Genomic DNA, 22,194 nt, shown 5'->3' with positions numbered 1-22,194 from the left:
CTGTAATGCGTGATAGTTTCTGTATATGATGACTGTTACTTGGATTGCGCCGGACTGACCATCCACTCAATACGGTGTGACCCTTCGTTTCAACACGATCTTAAGAAAAAACGTTACTCCGACATTTTTTATTTGTACAACAGCATCCGACGTATGATGCTTCTTTACGGTACGATCGTAAGGCGATCGCCTGTGCCGCCATTACCTGTAAAAATCTAGTATACAAATAATATCATTCATACTACAGTTTCCATTAAACGAAAATAAGTACGTTTTTTTCAGAAAATTAGGCAAAATTATTTTATATCTCAATAAGAAGGACTAATATAATTTTATATCGTCTGATTTATAATGCGTTTGTTATATTTATAATGCGACATAACTCAAAATGCATTCCGCTACCAATATTTGCAATTGTAATAGTAAATACAACACGTAACGTGTCGATAAACATTACCTCGAGCATTTACAATAAGGTTAGTTTACATCAACCGGCTATTATGTTAGTGCACCAACGTAATCGACAAACGATTGACGTCAGGTCACTAACTATTCAAAATGACTACGCTAAAAATACGTTTAAAAATTTCATGAATTTTTACTTTTCATTGTCTTATTAATCCTACCTTTTTATTTATGTGAAATATATAGATAGTTAAGTTTCTTTTTGTTTTTATCAAACTAGACCTCTTAATAAAAAATAGCAGTTTATTATTATTGCTATTTATGTTAGTTACTAAAATTACCAAATTAATAATGTTTACTCTCCTAATCACAAGTTTTCTCTTAGAGATCATGCACCCTGTAACCTATGCTGATTGCGAATCATTCTGTTTAGTTTGGTATCTACCAACCTTTAAGAATTTTAAGCCTTAGGAGATGCTGAATCTTGAGGAGACAATGCCTGACACCTGACTTGCAGGCTTAGCCTAAATCTCTTTTCCATAATCTAATTTGGGTGCTCTTGGAAACCTTATCTCCAGCCTTTACATCACTTGCAATGAGACTATCGAGTGCTTTGGGGGCGCTCTAGGAAGTAACTTAACGCAAGGGCCTCCAGTAGGTGACGTCGGTAGGAGTAGCTAAGTACGCATTTAGTGTTTCGACAAAAGGGCAGCCGAGAAGTAAACTAAACTCTGGCACATCGCTACCACCTCGGATAGCAATAGCGCAGAAACGAGATGTGACGGAAGAAACTCTAAGAGCCCTTCTATCTAAGATGATTATGTATATACCCCATGTTATATACCCCGGTTTATTAATCACAGACGCAATATAAACTTAATGAATTAGTCACATGCAATAATATTAATAAAAAAACTTATGATTGTGGCTGTAGATGATCACTCACAATCGAACACTAGTGTTATATGATGCAAACAATAACACAACATTGATCGTCAGTGATCACTTTGAGTTAGCATCTGCGAGCGTCAACACTACGTAATAACAGTAAAAATAAAAATTGATGTCAAACAGACTAACGAATATTTAAGTGATCTTAGGAATTTTTAAAAATAAATAAATATAATAATAAAACTACTTTACTTGTACCATATGAAATAAGAAATAAGCGAATTTTAAAAAATGAAATAAAAGCGCTTTGAAAACTCGTGGATTGGCAATATTGAGTCAATATGAAAAAAGATTTAAAATATACTTTATGTCTAAATTATAAGGTGCATTGCTATTTGATATGCATTTGACGTATAAGGCCTGCGCAGGCGCCGTCACCTGCGCTGCTTCCCACGGTGACTCACTACAGATATAGATATCAAAGCGGCGTTATGGATATCCTATTGCTCTGACGTCTAGGTATTTGATATATAAAGCTTGCCGGCAGTAAATGAGAACTTAATAATAATTTAACTAATTCGCAAAACCAAAATATTTACGTTTTAATTTAGTGAACTGGTGGTATATTTTCCTTATTAACTTTGATGACCAATTAATTAATATTATGATAATATTAAAGCATCAAAATAGAAATTAATTCTATTTACGAAATATGTTAAAGTTATGTTTTAATTTATTTACAATGAATAGGCAAATATAGTATAATTTTTTTATACTCATTCTGTCCAGTAATTACTCATAAAATTAATTACAATCAAAATTAGCATTCATATGTACGTAATTCTTTAAGTAAGATTTTAATTACTCATCCCTATTGGTTTCTTATTTATGTTTATTTATTTCGTTAAACTATTCACTGTAATATTCTTATCATAACAAAACAAAAATGATATTAAAATAGATATATCAAAAGAATAGTGCAAACGATAAAAAATTGCGAGGCATCAGATTAAATGTTGGTGATTATTCGAATAAAATATACGGAACAAACAGTCTAAATTTTGGACAAAAAATATATCTATGTACTGCAAATTGGAAATCATTTTGAGACTCATTATATCGTATAATAGGAGTTTTTTATATAATACGTTTGTTTTTAAAAAAGGAAATAAGAGCCATATCATTTTTTATCTAATTTTGATTTGCTCTCACACTTTATAATAACAAAGGAAACCATATTAAAGTGGTATTAAATAATTGTAACGTGTAACACCGACTCGCATCAGCTAGAAGTAATAAGAACAAATAAAGACGGTTATTATCTAGGTGTTCTCTCCGTCCGTGTGCACCTGCCATTAGTTCTCACGATTTCTTCTCTTTTGTAACTGTTAAGCGATAATTATGGGAATGTGAAATTTTTCTCACATTGAACATAAGCAAACCATTGGGAGATGGAAATATTATGAATTGTTGGCGTGTTTTAACGGCTCGTGAGCCATCGAATCACGATCAATGCAGAAAGAACTTTAACCGGCCTATGTACTTTTTTTAAAGCATCTAACTTTATCTTAATAAAATACGGGTATTTTACTATTACTATTTACTCTTAGATAAAACACGTTTCACAACTTTTTTCCACATTCTTTAGATCTTTTCAAGGTCATAAAAAATCAAACCCACCAGATATTAAAAATGATATATTTCATAGAAAAAACTCTTTTCTCTTATTAGGACATTATAAAATCTTAAGTAATTTAATCCAATCCTCTACAATTTTCAATTCGATTTCAAACTCGATTCAAAACTTAAAATATAAGAAAAAAATCATTATATCAATCTAAAAAAAGTAATTATATGCAAAATTAAATTAGAAGTACCAGTGACTTCTCTAATTCTCTTTAAACGGCATGAGAAAGGCACCAATCTGTTTAAAATTGTTATATATTATTTAAACTATGAATTACCAAAGTTGTAATAAATAAATAAAGACTTATTAAACGTTTCTCAACGAAAATGGGGTAAGTGCTAAGTGGACCAAAATATAGTGCCATCTAAATATGTCATCTTCCAAGTGTAGTGGAAACTATTTGACTAAAATGTCATAATCAGTCATCTAAAAACAATTAAAAAGATATTAAATTATGTCATAGATAAGTATAAGTAAATATCTACGAGGTAAATTATTCGATAAAAATGACTACGCAGTCATAAATAAATCATACAGTAAATGAGCACAAGATTAGCGCACAGAAGCTGGTTGTGATTTCCTAAGGCGGCCCGCGCACCTGTCCGCTGTTCCCACACGTATGTTACACAATAAATGTCTTTTTTATTCATTTGCAATACATTTAGTGACTCTGCCAGGATGTTTGTAATGTTCAATAAACTCAACCATTTTAAAGTCAATATTAAATTATTTTTATTTACAAATTGATTTCGGCTTACGATTATTACTTAATAAAATTGCGGATATGTCATCGTATTGCGCTGCGTCGCATCCAGCGACTTCCGGCTACCTTGACTACGTCGTCGCATCTTCCAGCTTGTGTTAGACACTCTAAAACCTTTCGGCTCCAGTGACTGTCCGTCAATATGCCCGGTCCACTATCACTTCAGATGAGCAATTCTTCGAGCTACGTCGATGACTGGTTCTTCTGAGGGGTTTCCTCATTTCTGTTTTGATCTCGTAGCGAAGCTTTTAACATATTTACAATTTTATATTGTTCTGTGAGTGACTATATGACTATACTATATACCTTCTTATATGCTACAAATATCAAAAAATACATAAAACGGTATTTCTTTCGCTTCCAAACTAACTGAAGCACTTAAAAACGACAGTATTGAATTTGGTGTATGCACAAATAAATTGAGCAACCTGGCTGGCTTATAGTATTAAATCTGAGTATTAAAGTAAATTTACAAATATGTATAAATTCTAACACAACACTGGATGCAGAATGTTTCCAACTGGTTCCATTGGAATACTTTGGTGAAGGTATATGTCCGTCAAAGGGCGCCTTACGGCTCAAATGATGACAGCGAGGAGCTCAAAATCCTGAAACCTTTTCGCTGGAGCTGCATTTCGAGGTTTAGCTTTCCAATTCCAGTGTCACCTATAGTAAAGTTTTGATTGTTTTATAGTAGTACCGAAACTGCTGTACCGCATAGTAGACATGAACGTGGCGAGATGGGGGATACTGACAGCACTGTTCTAACAGACTATCTTTTTCTCGGACCTCATGTTGCCGCACTTTCTTAAGGTGCGCTACAACGGTTTTGATAGCACTTTATTATCTGATGATTAATTAAGTTACCCAAATAATCTGACATCCCGTAAACCTAATTAAAAATAAAATCGAACAGGACGTAATTTTATGAATTAAAATTAAAATAAAAACGACGATAAATGAAAGCGACTCAATTATGTACGTACTGTTAATTTTAAGGTAGTCTCATTAATAATGGTCGATGCGATATCGTTAAAATACCTCGCGACAATGTACATGATTTCGTGAATGTCGCGCGGAATCGAAGTCGGACACGGCTACACCTGCCCGAGGTTCCCACGCCGCGCACTGGTCAACAACCACTCTGGTGTCAGCGGCACTGCGCTAACATCCGCAATCTTTGCTCAATCTTTTTCATTTTTTTTTAAATGCTACACCGGTCGAAAATTGTATCGCAGTGTATACTAATTGTCATAAGGTACTGATATGACTACTGATATAAAATATGAACATTAAGACTTGCGATTGTACGTCACGAGTTCGACTTCCACGATACAATAGAAATATATAGGAATATAATTTGCATTTTGTGCATTCATTATATAGGATTGCTAACGATCACAAACAAAATTCCAGAGAATGGACAGCAGCGTCCTCTGAATTCCATGATATTACACTGCGATCACGAACCCACCTGCCAAGAGTGGCGATTATGGTATATACCCCCATATCTTCGTGAGAGGCCCAAGCCTTGCAGTGCGTGTCTGTCGGCTGAAACGACATTGGACGTCGATGTGTTTTCAAGTAATCAGTTATAATTATATAAGATAATTTAACGTACAATTTTGAATTAATACTGAATTTATATTCTGTTTTGTAAAGTATATAAGTAATGGAACGAATATATATCTTTTTATTTAAAATTATTGATGTTAAAATTAAGGACAAAAAATCTGAAATAATCTTGTTTAATCGAAATAACCAATAACATAATTAGGCTTACAATATCATTTACCGGTTTATTGCCCATTACTGGCACATTGGTCGGTCCAGTAAAAACACTGCATAAAAACCGTGGTACGACATTTTTGCAATTATATAAGATTCACGTATATATACGAGCTCAATATAATATTTTCTTCTCGCGGATCCGTTAACATGTACCGTAAACATTGCCTGGTTTGTGTGTCCGCGTTATACGTTACGAGGGGCGGGATCCGAAGACTGAGAGTATCGGAGAGATTCCTTAATTTCATGCAATTAGCCGTGTGTGGTCCGAAAATGAGTTTTTAAGATATTTCAGGTAACTAACGTAATGGCACGGTTATGGGAACGACTTACCGGTTAAGGTTGTGTTTTGCGAAGTTGTGTATAATTACCCGATATACCTTTAGAAGATTTTATGGTAAGTTCCCGATTGTATTGACAAGCATTAACTTGCAACATTATTATAAAGAGAATTAATTATCATAATTTTTTATAATGAAACATTTTACACAAATTGTATGTTGTAGTATCACAGTCATAACAATTTGGCTCTATCGTTTTATGCAGTGTGTTTTTTTAACTCCAGAATTCAGATTTAATGCATTAAATAAATTACAGTGAACTATTAGAAATATTAACTTTTGACATACATTCAATTTCTGTTTTGTACTAAGTTATTGAATTAAAATTGATCTTAAAAATGCACTTTTCAATTCGATATTTGCTTTAGTTTTCTATTGTAATTAATTGAGAGATACTTTATAAACCTCTTTAAATAACAAATTATTCATTATCACAGTTAAAATTATTGAAAACCAAAAAGCCGACACTGAACCATATTTATCGAAAACTCTAATTATATATTTTTTTTTAGATTTATGACATAGTAAACAAGTATTGTTAATCTACTTAAATATTTTGCATTGCATATAAAACGTTTCATCTAAACCTTGTTGCAATGACAAGGAAACAATTTAAACAAATACCATAATCAGTCATCCTCTTTTCGTAATTGCCATACGTATCTATAACAAGAAAAATATTTTTTAACTAAAAAGAATAAAATTTGTTTTAGTATTTTTCACAGACGAACCCTTATTTACGATGACTCAAATAGCGGTAACTTAATCATTTACAGTTTTTCAAGTAAACAGTACACTGCGTAAAGCTGTTCGTTACTGACATAGTCAAACCCACTTATTATTATTAACAACACCATTTACTCTTATACCTGACATAAGTATATTATTTAACTCCATAATAGCATTTAGCCTTACATATACATAGCATATAGCACTACATATACGTACAGTTACTTATTAAAGGACGCATGCGAACATTGGATAAAGAGAGAACAAACTTTATTTTATTGATTAACATAAAAAATGCACATTGAACGCTTACAAAATAAACACGACGCTGCTTTGATATACAATATTAAATATAAATGTGTTTGTGTTCGGATGAGCCTCATTTTCAACGCTGCAAGTTAACGGCCATATAGTTTGTTTGTTTCTTTTCCTCTCAAATGAAGCGAAACGTGAAGAAACCTTGAGATCGGAACTTGTCCGGACTTGTAAACCGCAGTGGACAACCACTTAGCGACGTTATCCTTTTGTCAGCTTCGTTGCAGGTGTGTGATGACGTCACGCACCTCATGAGAATATCCTACCAGTTGCCCTTCTCACGCCTCCACCGAACGACAATTGCAAACCAGTTCAGGCACTGCAACGAGCGTGTAAGTGCCGTTAATGCAACAGGCACGGAGCTACGTTGCGTTGGAAAAAAGACTCCGACTCCATTCTGGTTTAAATCCAACTGGTACAGTTGTGAAAAAATGATACAAAATATAATCGTAAACACGGTCTAGAAATAGGTGGCTAGAAATAGAATTGAGACTATAACAACTTTATATGCAAGATCAACTACGCCAATAAGTTTGAATTCTACACACATCGCTGTGGTTTGTAACTTAATTAATTTTTGTTATCGTACTACATGTGTGTCTACAGTAATCCTATCTATATCTGCCAAAAAGATTGGCGTAACATATGTACAAATTGCGTATTATTTAAAAAAAAAAACGGAAATTTCTACGCTAAAGACACTGTTATCCTAAACGTTGAACGATTATCACAGCTACGCATACTTTTTTGTTAAAGCAATGTAGTGTCAGCTTGTTATAAAACGCTAGTTAAATTATTGAACCATAAGCATCCTTTCAGTCGTAGCACGTCCACTCAGACCTCCTCCTGTTGAATGCAGCCTGCATTAAGCGTTTTCCGTGGATCTTAACAAAGTCGCCTATTCAGTTTGCGGGTGGAAGTCCTATGCTGCGCTTGCCAGTCCGAAATCTTAACTCTAGAAACCTAACACCCCAGCAGCCATCTGTTTTCATAACATTCTCTCTTGCTTTCACAACATTCTATTTTACTCTTACCGCTAAGGGATGGAGGATGTCCGATCTTGCGACTTTCTGGAGGGCGGACCGCGAGTCGCTCAGTATCGCGCATGACCGCGCCGACCCGCTAGCCGCGTGCCCTGTTGCTTACGCTAAAGCCAGCAACTCTGCCTGGTAAGCTTCTTACTGTAAAGTTCTGTGGCGTTTTGCATAACGCAGAACGCCGCACCCACCTTATTCTCAATGCGGCTGCCTTCGGTGTAAATAACCAGATCGGCAGCCGCAATGGCAAGTCGGGCAGCCTCCTCACCTTCCTTGCAAATGAGGTTAAGCTCATCTGTATGTATGTTTCAAGTATTTTTATTGTCACTAAATAAAAAATGAAAATTGCCTAGTATTTGGTTTTGTAAGGTTGAGCTCTTTCATCCAGTCACACCTCAAAGTGAAACCTTAGCTACTGTGTAGACGTCTACTTTAAACACCATCAGCACTCCACCACTCAAATGCATTGGCATTTACTGCCTTTTCCTGAAGCAGTAAATGCCAACAAAAACTCTCCCACAAATTTTATTAATGAAGTAATGGCACAATAAATAAACAACGCTCACTATTATTGATAATGAATCAAAGTTACCCTGTTTAATTTATACAAATTACCATAAAATCAGTCCCACGACGGTGTCAATTGTCGACGAGGGTGGTAGCGTGTGCGCGGAAATACTGGCGGTGCGTGTAATCTATTCCAATTTCTATATAACGTGTGAAAATCAAAATCATCAATTGTATGGTTTAATCTCCTATTGTTTTCTTGATTAGGTCAATTTCCTCTTAAAAATTGTTTAACCGTTTCTGAATAAATATGATTTTATAGTTCACATAGCGGGTGCGTACGCTATGTGAATCGATTATGTTACATTTCAACTTAATATTTTTATTATTATTTATATGACATGAAGATGATAATATATGTGATATTATCATCTTCATGTCATATAAATAATTAACGCCTAGAGATATCTTGAGAAGATATTATAAGTAGAAAAGTTATATATAAGAAGCCCTTAAAATCGGATGAAGTATAAAAAAGCGATCTGTAGCCAATAAAAGTGTCGTGGTTTTATTACCAAAGTAATTTAAATTGCCAAAGATTGGAATAATTGGAGCAGTATAATGAGAAGGAAAATCACTTCGTGTTCAGGGTATCATGATCCTCAACAACAAGGAAAACGATGCCAGGAGGAGAAGGGTATTTAAAGCTTTTATAAAAAATACGTTTATAAACAGTAATAATTTTCAAATGAATCTTGCTTTACAACTAGTTTTATGATATTACCTTCCAAGTGTATGCCGTTCATTTACAATTAATAATTTATTGACATTTATCCGCATACTCGTGGCGCCATTGCAACTTGATGCTATTAACAGTAACAATATGACAACTATGAATCATGCTCTCAGATAAACAGCTGGTATATATAATAAATAAATCCTAAATCTGACGGAAACAATATTCAAAGAACTACATTTTTTATAATAAAGTACATATCATCAAATGTAACCTATTCTATTAACAGCAGTTATGGTCATTTTTATAAATTATGTGGTATAGAATATTACCAAACAGTTAATCTATTAGGCTTTAACAGGATCGAGATCTTTATTCAATGTCTTTAACATTAGCAGACATCATCCTTCATTTAAATTTTATGACTACGGAGATTTTTTCTGGTCTAAGTTTATATATACTGTTGCCGCAGAGAGCGATAAGCTCGTAGCATAAACTTGGTAACGTAATTCAAGTCAAGGGATCGCTGGAAAACCTCAGCTCAAACCGTTACATGACATGCAATATTATTGGATTGGTGTGCTGAGCTCTAAGAACGCTGGTCGGGCTTTCCTAGGAGTTGATCCCTGGCTTGGTCTGTCACTGAATACGCGTTAAACATTCCAACTCAAGGGTGTCCGAATTGATTTACACTTTAAAACAATGAATGCATTTCGAAATTTTGTCTATGCGCAGTGACTTGATACAACAAGCTTTTTGCGTCTAAATAGAGTTACGAGTAGGAGTCATCAACGCAAAAGTAATTATAATGTGTAATCACGCAACGCGCCGCTCTTTGATACACTCGAGACGATCGCGAGGCGGACATCGGATACGGCGTCAGCCGGTAATCGAACCCGGCCCTCCACACGTCGCGACGCTGCCTGCGCTCCGCTGAACAGACGGAAGGCCGGATGACAGTGCTGACTTACGTTATGCTTTGATGCGTACAATGCTGAGATCAGTTGTCTATACTTTGCATATACAACACGCATATCTTATTTACCTTCATATATATGTACATATATATATGTCTTTATATAATCATATATATATATATTAGTTGACTTGACGCTGTCCAATATTTAAAAATTATACAAGATGGTTGGTTATATGTGTATGAGCTTTTAAAGCGTGAATGTGTAGGTCACACACAAAAACGTATTCTAAATACAATTATATACGAGACGTACAACGATGATAATATTACATTCAAATGTTAGGTGTCCTCTGACCGCTCCGCGTGACGTAAAATATGGAGAGAAATATTACATTTTATTATGTAGCGCCTAATTATACGCTCCCTCAGCCCTCTTACGGGTGAAATTTTTTAAAATGCGTTCTGATCTCTCTTGTAAACAAAATATTCATATCAAATTCTAAGCCTCGAAACCTTAAGGTAAAAGAAATACCATTATAAGTCCGTTCCATCTAGAATATCTCTTTTATACAAATTAGTGCGAATGAAAATTCTTAAACACTATATGACATTTATTGAACAACGTAATACTGGTTATATCGACTTCTCTCGAACAGTGGCGACTCGAGAAAAAGAAAAAAAACTGTTGATCCCAATCAACACTACTTTGTACAATGCTAAGCTTTTATTATCTGCCCCGTCAAAAGATAGCCCAGTAGCAAAATGAGGTACGGTCAAAGTCGAGTTAAATTAATTGCAAGTCAGAACAGGCTATCGAAGCCGTCAGTTATCGAGCCTGATATACCGGACCAACGTGCAACCGGAGCAAATAATGTGTACTATGTTTTATGACTGGAAGATTAGCGTGGGACACTACGTTATGTGGATATCGTTGGGCCAAATACGCTTTAATAAATGGACTTTCCGACCTACGCGCCTATGAATCAGACGAAATACATGTACAATTTGATTCCATTTAGGCATTGTCAAAAAAAAACAACTTATTATTCTTACAATTATTATTAAAATTAGAATATCTTTTAGATGATTACAGAAAGTAAGTTATCTTTGGAGTTTTTACCTCTTAAAAGTCACTTCTTATTTACCATAAAATTGGATTTTAAATATATAATGATTTGTACTCCTCAAATATAAAATGATTAGATATAGGTGTAAAAGCTTTAAAGGAGTGAATGTATAGTTCATTTATCGGCGCAAAAGCCTGGTATAAAGTGATCAATTTGTAGCATGTTACATTCATTAATTTTTTTATTGGTATACGTCTGGCTAAAAATTCCGATGCTACAAAGTCTACAGGGAGAAATAGTAAACAATAATTCATTTAAATGTGTAGTAATCTTTATTTTGAAAGGCTTTCTCTTACTATATTATCATTAAGTTGTTCATTATTTTTGAAACTATTGATTTTTGGAGAAAATGTACCACACGTTAATCAGCAGCAAATGAACTATAAATCCTATTCAACAGTTTGCGCGTATAATTAATCTCCTGTGAAAGAAAGAGCTTTAAATTAAATTTATTAACTTACGTAAAGTACTGTGTAACTGTGATAAATTATTAAAAGTAAGAATAATTTTTACGAGAAAAACATTAACCATGTTTGAAAAAAACACTTCATTTAATTTATGTTTAAAAGGCTATTCTAAAACAAGCTAAAGTCGTTTGTCCGAGTCTAACTACCGACTGCTAACAAAAGGTCACTAATTACTTCCTCATTAAATGGACATCGTTCTTCCTGTAATTCTACAACGACTATAATTAGAATGAACTGCTTACTAAATAGATCATTTGTCAAAACAATTACTAAAAAATACTTTAAAATATGTTCTGCCGATACAAAATAAATGATTAAAATAAGAAGTTCTTATAGACTTTAGGATGCAAGATATAATAATGCATAAAAAATCTTCTATATTATAAAGAATTTTTACAGCGATAATAATTTTTTTAGAATAACATTGTATTTACTATCTACTATACCGTATTAAAGATGTCAGAAATTCTTTTTGAACAGGCACTGACACCTAAGTCGCTTTTGCAGATTCCACGGGCTCGAGAAAGTAGGGCGAAATTTCTTCTAAGTTAGCAAAGCTTGATTAAGAACCTGACTAGCTTTTAGTCCGCAAAAGCATACGCTCCATGGACTCCATGGACCTCGAGCTAAGGATTCAAAATCAAGAGCGCGCGAGGTCTTCCTTGACTTTTTCGGTTGCCTAGTTATACCTCCACTTCAGTATCTTAACACTGTAAGCTGCTGCCATTGCCATTATATATCATGATATCCCATCATAAACCTATAAAGATAGTTTGTGGATGTCATTATATGAACAGAACTCTGCTTGATACGATTACAGTTTTTACAATTAATTTGAGCTTTTCTGGTAATGTTCAGTTAGCGCACAAAATCTCACATCCAAAAAATTTTTGTAATGTGGCTTTCATACACCGTTATTTTTTATAATATAATTAATTACATCTAAAGATTAGATAATATTTTGACCAACATTTCAGCTAAATAAAGGCGGTTAACTTAATATCAATTAAATGTATAACGATAACTGTCATGTGACCGTTCATAAATCTTTGATAATTCCGAATTCAATGTATCATACCATCTATTATATAAACTGTCAAATAAATCTTTGAAATTTATGTCAACTACCCGATAGTCAACAAATTGGACTCCGCATTTAGTAATAGAAGTTTGTATGTAATCGCACACGAGATAGAAATTTAACAATAGCTAAATGTATATAATCTTGGGAAAAATAAAATTAACAAATGGCTTTTGTTTGGTCTCGCTGCTAAAATGGATCCACAAAATTAACCGGGTGCCTTTTGGAGAATAATACCTAATTTATTGATTTTTCTTCTAGTTTGCTTAGATTTTCTTCAGCGTTAATTAGCAGAAAAAATGTTATAATACATTTGTACACATATTTACTATGTAGCAATCATATTTAAACCTGTATTATAATTGTTTAAAGATACGTCTATATGTTACGGTCACCATTAATTATAATAATCGAAATAGGCTTTTACTTTAGTCACTTTATATTATTATTGGCGCTGTTTATTTTAAATTTACCATATTTCTAATAGCTGAAATAGCGTAATAGCTGAAACATTGTGTCAAAATGTTAACAAACTCACAGTCGCTCATCGAGCCATGGAGAAGGCTGTGCTCAGGATTTCTATAAGAGATTTTTTTTATGACCCCCGCTATTGGGGGCCTCTCGTACCCCTATTTATGGTGGGACAGGGACTTTATTTGCAATTTAATTTTTTACATGATTTTTTATTTTCTCTCACTTCTTTCATATTTTACTTTCTCTTTCGGTCCGGTATTATCTGTCTTTCATGCTACATTTCTATCTATAAGAGATCGGAGCCGGAATGAAAAGGTCAGTAGACGAACGAAAGTAACCTGCCTTTCTCAACGGGTTGACAGGTTAAAGTGGCAAAAGGCAGAAAACATAGCGTGCAGAACACATAGCCGCTTTGGTTTTAAGGTTCTGGAGTGATCACGAACCTGCAAGCGCAGTGTAGAATGTCCACCCACAAGATGCATAGACGAACTTGTTATGGTCGTTGTCTAGCATTGGACGTTCTACGGTTGAAATTATAATGATGTGTCAAAATCATGCTCGTTTACCAATTATATATATTTGTATAAAATATATTTCGTCGACGCGTATTGCTTATGCCAATTAGAGATTGGGAAAAAGCTGTATAATAGTATGCAGAGAAAGTTGGAGCAAGTGAAACTAATAAAATTTTGTCCTTAAAAAACTAAAACTCTAATCTTTAAAAGAAACAATAAGAACATATAATTAATGACAAAATTTAATATTTTATCGATTTCTGGTAATAAATAAATATCGTGAAGAATAATAGAAAAGTTTGTGATAGTAATCAACAGTTTTATAAAACATTAATAGTTGTTACAAAAAATGCCAGGTCTACAACTATGTGTTACGCAGTAAAAACCGTATTTTAATAAGCCACGCGAAAGCATAAAATATATATTGGAACTTTTATTAAAATCTATAACCAGTAAATAATGAATTAAGTTAAAAACTTGTATTATTCGCCACCATAATTAAATGCAAATAGCGATGTGTGAAAAAAGGAGCTGCGAAACGACTAGGTAAATTAATAAAAAAGAAATCAGGCACCGTTATCCGCATGCGGGCTGCGCGTGACGTACCAGACGCCCACATGCTGTACCAATTAAGGCCCGAGCGAACTTAAAATAAATGTAAAAAAGTAACAAGAACATTACCGGTACGTTACAGTAAATTATCGGTTTGCGGTACGGTGCCGGCGGCGGTAAGCGGGCGCCTGGCACCATAACTGGTGACTATAATGACCGCCAATTTCGTACCAGATCGGTCCGCTGAATGCCAAGATGGATAGTTGTGATTAATTTAACGCAGTTCTGCGCACAGTTCATCAGATCACAAGATTATCTATACAAGAACGCGTCGATCTCTTTTTAAAGCTAACATTCAATTCTGCCAGCGAAAAATGCTTACAAAATTGGGTAATACGAGTACATTACGGTTCTTTCGCTTTTCATATCTTTATCACTTCTATATGTCCATTATTATCATCACAATTTCAGCCGTAGAATGTCCACTGCCAGACATAGGCCTCTCCAAAAGATTAACCATAAGACCGGTTAAAAGCGGCTCGCATCCAGTGTATTTCAACGACTTTTACGAGTTCGTGTGTCTACCTTGTGGATGGATGTCCTACGCTTTTACCGATCTGTGGTCTTCATCCCAGAACTTTAAGGCCCCAGCGACCATTTCTTCCGTGCGCTATGTGATCTGCCCCGTGCATCTTCAACTTACCAATCCGCCGAGCTGCGTCGGTTACTTTAGTTCATCTACAGATCTCTTTATTCCTGATTCGACATTGTAAAAAAATCCTGAGCATAACCTTCTCCGTGCCTCATTGAGCGACAGTGAGGTAGCCAATATTTTGTGCTTAATACGATGAAGTTTTGTAGAACTTCATTATTCATTCCCTTTATAGTGACATGAGGCACATAGGAGGTCTTGTCTAAATAGTTTTGCTTTTTAGAATATGTTATTGCTTTTCATATATATATTTAAGATTAATAGGACGCCTTACTTTATAATTGTTTGCTTTTAATTTTTTTTTTGTATATAGTTGTACGTCTGGTTTATTGAAGTATATTTGGCTTAACTTACTTTATTGATATGTTTCTCGAAATATAAAAAGTCCACTTTAGTTATCGAAGTCTCTCATAACAATGCAAAGGACGATCACTGAGAAAGTTTTAGTGGATAGGAACCCCCCATACCACACTAACCTATTCTCCCCCAAAAGACGGAGTATCATGAACATTCAGAGAATTTTCCAAAAGGTCGCTAAATATAAAATAGCTATCATACTTTTTATATAAGCATTAAAGATTTTAAAAATATATATATTGTGTCTTTATCACTAGAGGTTACAATTAAATAACAAATAAATAAAACAGTACTTAAGTGAAAAAAAACAAAATCATGGTTAGCTTTGATGCCGATAGAAGAGAGGCAATTGCTCTTAATTGAATTTCATTTAAAATAATTACTCTATAATCACTAATTTTACGATCACGCTTGTAATGTTATTGCTACCGTTTGTCATTTACATGTTACGACGTTAACGGTTGTCATTTTATTATTACTTTTGTATAATACATATAAACGTTTAGGCCCGCTGATTGACGGAAAAGTCATTAACCTTATTGATAAATCAAAGCTATCTTATGAATTAATACGATACATCATACACGAAATAAATTTAGATTTCCGATATTATTTCTAATACTCAGACTATCATAACAACTCCAGAATATAGATCTAAAAATCTTTATATTATTTACTGTAATATTAATATTTAAACATGAACCTCTAGAATTTGTCATTATAATAAAGTCCGTTTTGATAAGTGTTGAACGTATTTAAACAAGTATTTATAATGTCGATGTAGTTAATATATGTAGATGTAGTATATAAAAATTAAGTCGTAATCTGAATGCCTCCAGAGAGATTTGAACTCTCGACCCCTGGTTTACAAGACCAGTGCTCTAACCCCTGAGCTATGGAGGCTACACTACTTAAGCAAATAAATTAGTTCAACTATATCGTTTGCGTTGGAAGTAATTGTAAATTTATAACAATTAAAATTAAACTTAAAAGCAAATTATACGAAATAACATGAACGCTCATCATTATTATCATTTCAGCGGTTGAATGACCACCGCAGGCCATTGGCCTCTCCCATATATTTCATAGAGCATGTTGCAACGACATTAGCAAGGTCGTCTGACCTAGGAGGTGGAAGCTCTACACTGCACTTGCCAGTGGGTGATCTCCGATCTTAAACTTTAACGCTCTAGCCATCTGTTTTAGTCCCCATGAGAACAATACGTCCGTAATAAGTGGTATTATTGGATGACTAGAGGCTAGCTTTTGTCCCAAGTAAGGTAACACAAAAACGATGCCGCGTGTAAGATTACGTAAGAAACATGAGAAGTATATAACTATGAGACAAAACCCGTAACTCTCTTAAATATATACATATAATGAATAGTCTTGAAAATAAAATCGTGCTTTAATACCCTTTAGCATCAGGTTGACGCAACACTTGTCTCTACACTCTACAAATATTATTTAAAAAAAGGAATTTGATGATTTCCATTCATATTTTATTCGGTACACACATAAATATATAGGCACTTATGACAACCAGTGAATTGACAGCTGAGATCAGGTGGCTTCAACTGTCGTAAAGATGTTTAAAGACGTATTTATATGTGCAGGTAATATTTAATGTACTTTTTGTATTGTATTTCCTTCATTGTCTCGGTGTTTTTTGATTAGTATTCTACTTCCTATAGTTCGATAAATACTTATTAACTTATTAAACAACAATCAAAAATACGCCAAATAGTATGAACAATAAAAAAACGAGCAAGAGATTACTTCCGACCAGTGCAATTAACAGTAAACGAAGCTTTAGCTTGTTATTACTAAACAATCTTACGAGTTGTGCATCTGGTATCAACTTGATCCGACGAATACAGTATAGAGTAAATGCACTTACAGAACTTTCTCGAAATATTTTATAATAAACTACGAGCACCCTATATAGCTTTAGCGGGAGTACGTGTCCGTCCGCTTGCCATTTTGGGCGCAGGCATGCAAAACAGCCGGGCGCGCTGACATCGCCCCACATCGGATCCCGGGCTACCACATTTGGTCCGTGTCCGGTGACCGACATCTGCGTTCGTGATTCGTGTGCGACGTTACTTGATCTCGCAAGACTTTATCGTAACATGATCGATCTTGTTTAATAACATTGTTTCGAGTAATAAAACTATAAAATTAATTCACTTTGTCCAATGAAAATTACTAACCCAGACGGCTAAGCTAAGGAACTTACTGCAAGTACATAAATTGAAAAATGTTATGTTTTTTACTTTCAAGACATACATGCATGACTATTTGTATAAAGTCACCAGAATAATATAGTCTTAATTAATAAGGAACTCAATATGCTATAAAGTTTAATTTTGTATGTTGTAATGCCCAAATCAAAATGATTCTTTTACAGTGCGTTTAAGACTATGATGGATTGGTCACTTTATCATACTAAGAAATACGTAAAAAAGTGTTTATGATCTTATCGCTTGATACTTCGCTTTGTACCATTGAATAAACTTAGAATTCAATATTATCAGTGTTTAAAATTATATAGTTCAGTTTTCGAGAAACAAGGAAGAAGGAAGAAGTTTTGGTAATCGTTTATTTATTTTTAATATTAAACATTGTCGAAAATGTTTATTTTAATATAGATATAAAGTTTTGATGATATTGTGCGTTTAAGTAAACTAGGGTTAGCTTCACCAATTCGAATTCTTTCCTACGGTGTTAAGATGAATATGTAAATAATATTTATTGTCGCCCATTCACAAAAGATTGTTATCGTTTATGTGTACATCTACGTGACGCAGTAAGTTTATTTTCGTTTTGCGCGCAATAACATAAGCTAGATGCTGTCACCGGTAGCCGACATTTGCATGTGGCCTACGCATCTTGTTAGTCAACATTACGTGCCTGTTTTGTTCAACAACCGCTGCACATCTTGGCTTGGTGGTTGCGTAAACGCATCGTTTCCAAGATTGCGTTGTACTCTATTTATCGCTATAAAACTGTAGCGTTAATCGAATGATGATTTGAAAGAGTATATCCTGGACTAGAACGCTTATAAAGTACGTTCATTACTTTATATATGATATATATCAGATAGGTTAAAGTAATTACTTAAAAACCTTCCAGGTTTCTTCCAAATCTTTTGAAAGAAATCATTAACCTCTCCTCCAGCGTCTGTACAATGGTTTACACGTGTGAACAAATTTTCATACCACGACAAGAACTATCAAGTAAACGTTACAAGGAAGAATAAATGTTAGACATTTTGAAGTTGCGTAACGTAAAATGCTGTTTGTTTCATCAGTGATTCCCTATCTATACGAATCGATATGTCACAGATTTTTTAACATATTACGCTTTACGCTCGCCGCTTATCTTTTTATGTACGAGGATTTAGAATGATATATCTTGACCACGTAATTATATTATACAGAAAAACAGTCAAGCTAGCGCACTACTTTTTGCGACAAAATTCGGAACTTATTGGTGCCATCTGGTAAGCAAACTTTGTAAACTAGCTACATGTAATTATTAGAGCATTGAAAAGCTGCGATATTAAAAAAAAATTAGGTACTTGGTTATTAAGGATAACAAACCAGGCGATAGCAAACGTCTAAGTCAAGGTTCGACCCGCTTGGGCGCCCTTGTGTCTGAATGCTAAATGAGTACTTTCGACAAGTCCCTTGAACCTAGTAACACCATGGGGCGTTTGATGGAGCCATCTAAGAGCTCGACAGCATCCCAATTTGACATAATAGTAGCGTGTAGGGGTCTAGGCCGAGGCTCACCCAGGAGCCATCGAGCTTTGCTACCAAAAAGCTGTCTTAAGCTAGACGCCTTCAGCGCTCAGCCGCCTCAAACTCTAGGAATCTACAACTGGCATTAGGACAGCAGTGTAAGTCTATTACTAAAAGAAAAGATGCTTAGTACATTTTACTCTCAAAACGGTAAAAAAAAACGCCGCATTACATAAAAGGCCTAAACCTCAAAAAGGCATTAGCTAAAATTCACGTTTAATAATTTCATAGAACAAGCATTGGTTATGTTGAAATAGTCAACAATAATGTTTATAATGCTAATATTATTAAAAAAATATGTTGTTTATTGTTTTACATCGTTGTGAGAAAAGGTAAATTAAATATTCATTGTCCACTTTATTTTAATAATTTAAAGCTATAGGGATGCTTGAGATTTCTTCATATATGACATCATATCTACTCATTTTTATCCTACAAGTGTTTTCTACGTCTCATAAACTAAGTATAAATAGAAATAAATTTAAAGGTCTAAGAATTGGTGTGTTTTGCCCACAAGATTTAAATATTCTAAAATAACCGACATAACCTTTTGGCAAGTTGAAGTGGCAGCAGGGAGGTCAAATACCGTACAGGACAATGGCCGCTGGGGCCTTTAAGTTCTGGGAGGACTACAGATGGGCAAATAGCGTAGAAAGCCCGCCCACAAGGTGGATAGACAGACGATCTTGTTAAATTCTTGGGAAACGCTGGATGCTTCTCTCATACTGGTCCTATAGAACATATATGTGAAGGCTTATGTCCAACAGCGTACGTCTTGCCGCTGAAAGCATAATAATGATGATTAAGCGTAATATACTAGTTTCCTTACAAGTGCTGAGAAACGGTGAAGGAGACAGCGATGTTATATTGTTTATACAAAATACGTGTTTCTTACCCTATTTTTCCTTAAGGCCTCAAAGGTTCTGAAAGGACCAGGCATCGGCTAATGCAACTAAGGAAGTCCTCCTGTAAGGTGTACAGACGACCATGTTAAGGTACTATTGGAAATCTATGTAAGAGTCCAATGTTCAGCAGTAGATGTCTTATAGCTGAAATCATAAAGTTAATGATATAAAAATGGATCGCCTAAATTATTGCCAATGCAAGTGACTCTAGTAATAAGGCTAATATTTTGTTAACTTTTGCTATGTACTAGTAATGTTCTTATGTACAGTAAAATGGAAACTATGCGAGAAAATTAACAAAACTTAAACTTTTTTCCTGTTTAATAAAAGAATGTTAGAATAATATTTCGTCAACTACTTTTTGTAAAAAAAGTGAAGCAGAAGTTCGAAAGTAATTGTTATTTATTATTAAAACATTAAATCAATATTATGATAAATCTGATTGTTTGTTCTATTGCAACAAACAATTTTTTATAGTATGAAGTCTATCAGAACACCTAGTTAGCAATGAATAGCGTCTAGTAAAGTCAAAGTAACACTTGCAAATAGAATAGAGTTATAGATAACAGTATGTATGTAGTATTATGCAGCCTCCATAGCTCAGGGGTTAGAGCACTGGTCTTGTAAACCAGGGGCCGAGGGTTCAAATCTCTCTGGGAGCATTACAGATAAATCATTAATTCGCTCAAAAATTTTTAGTGTTTCAATTATTTAACAAATCTATAAACGGTATATAGTATAAAGTAAAGCATCTTATTTATGAACTATAGAAATACATCTACAATCGTGAACCGAGGCTTGTAATAACTGCTGCTACAATAGCTTGAGGAATTGACTTTCATAAAGCCTACCCCGACGCAAAATATGGTGTACATGAGGCTTGTTTGCGGAAACCAGCCCGCTAAGGTAAGATAAATACAGAAACCAAAACTGTACGAATAAGCCATGAGGTGGGGGCCGAGGAAAAAAACTTGAGCCGCAATGTTGACGACGGCGTGACAGAACAGGGCAGCCAATACACCCCCCTGCCCTCTTCCTATTTCACCGCGCTTAAATCTAAGAGGCCGTAAAAAAATTTTTGGTACTAAAGTACGTCATAGACAATATTTGCTTTTTGATAGTATTATTAAACAGTCATTTTTTTTGTGTGAGACTTGTATTAGCCAGCAAGTTATAATTAACAAAATGCCAAAATCTTTATAACATATGCTTTGACTTTACCTTTGTCAAGACGGCGTTATGATTGTTGTAAAACTAATATTATTTAACTTATCAAATAGATTGTATATTATATCCTTGGGAGATAATGTTTTAGGTAGAATAATTTTTCAGAGCAATGCAACGTAAATTATTTTAATATTAGAATGATATGACTTATTAGTCAAGTATTGTATAATTTAACATAAGTACGGCGGCAAGTAAACCTTATCTCCAAATGAATACCATAGTAAGCAACGTAATTAGTTATATAATTTCAATATTGCAGATGTAGCCTCCATAGCTCAGGGGTTAGAGCACTGGTCTTGTAAACCAGGGGTCGAGAGTTCAAATCTCTCTGGGGGCAAGGAATTATGTGGCAATTACAGCCGACACTTTTTGTAATTTTTTTGTATAAAATGCTTAAAGAATCGTAGTAAAATATATGTGGTAATATATAAATTCTTTTGTACGAAACTTTTTAATATTTTTAAAAATAAACATTTTTTTAAATACAGCCACAAAAGAATTTATTATATTTTTTTGTAATAAAATTAATTCGAGTAATTATTGATATATTATTTTATATATATTAAATAACAACTTTTGCCACAAAATTTACAAAAAAGAAGTTCCATACCGAGTAAGCCCCATTTAGTTATAGATTCCTAAGAACCACATCAACATTCTCTTTGCTCTGAGCAACGCTACGGACCGACGTCACACAGGTTAAGCCTCCCCTATGACACCAATCCGGCCTGTACTAATCAAAGTACGACGCTTTCCGCCCTATCTCCGGGGACTTTCCACAGGGTAAAGGAATCATAGAGATTCTGCATGTGACCCCGACGGTTGAACTGGATAGAACCCTCAATGGGGCGTT

General features: G+C 34.3%; 3 non-coding genes across 3 annotated transcripts; 2 read left to right on the top strand and 1 right to left on the bottom strand.

Moving 5' to 3' along the window:
- Window positions 1–16,233: 16,233 nt before the first annotated feature.
- On the bottom strand, window positions 16,234–16,306 carry TRNAT-UGU (transfer RNA threonine (anticodon UGU)). Its single transcript has one exon. It is a non-coding gene; the product is annotated as a tRNA-Thr (tRNA).
- Window positions 16,307–20,703: 4,397 nt separating this feature from the next.
- Window positions 20,704–20,776, top strand: TRNAT-UGU (transfer RNA threonine (anticodon UGU)). Its single transcript has one exon. It is a non-coding gene; the product is annotated as a tRNA-Thr (tRNA).
- Window positions 20,777–21,605: 829 nt separating this feature from the next.
- TRNAT-UGU (transfer RNA threonine (anticodon UGU)) lies at window positions 21,606–21,678 on the top strand. The gene has a single exon. It is a non-coding gene; the product is annotated as a tRNA-Thr (tRNA).
- Window positions 21,679–22,194: the final 516 nt, after the last annotated feature.

Source organism: Battus philenor, unplaced genomic scaffold (assembly GCF_028537555.1).
Source record: "Battus philenor isolate CCGP_79_NKW_IND1 unplaced genomic scaffold, ilBatPhil1.0.hap1 SCAF_16, whole genome shotgun sequence".
Taxonomy (NCBI): domain Eukaryota; kingdom Metazoa; phylum Arthropoda; class Insecta; order Lepidoptera; family Papilionidae; genus Battus; species Battus philenor.
The sequence above is the reverse complement of the archived record's forward strand: the minus strand, read 5'-3'. Positions and strand labels throughout refer to the sequence as shown.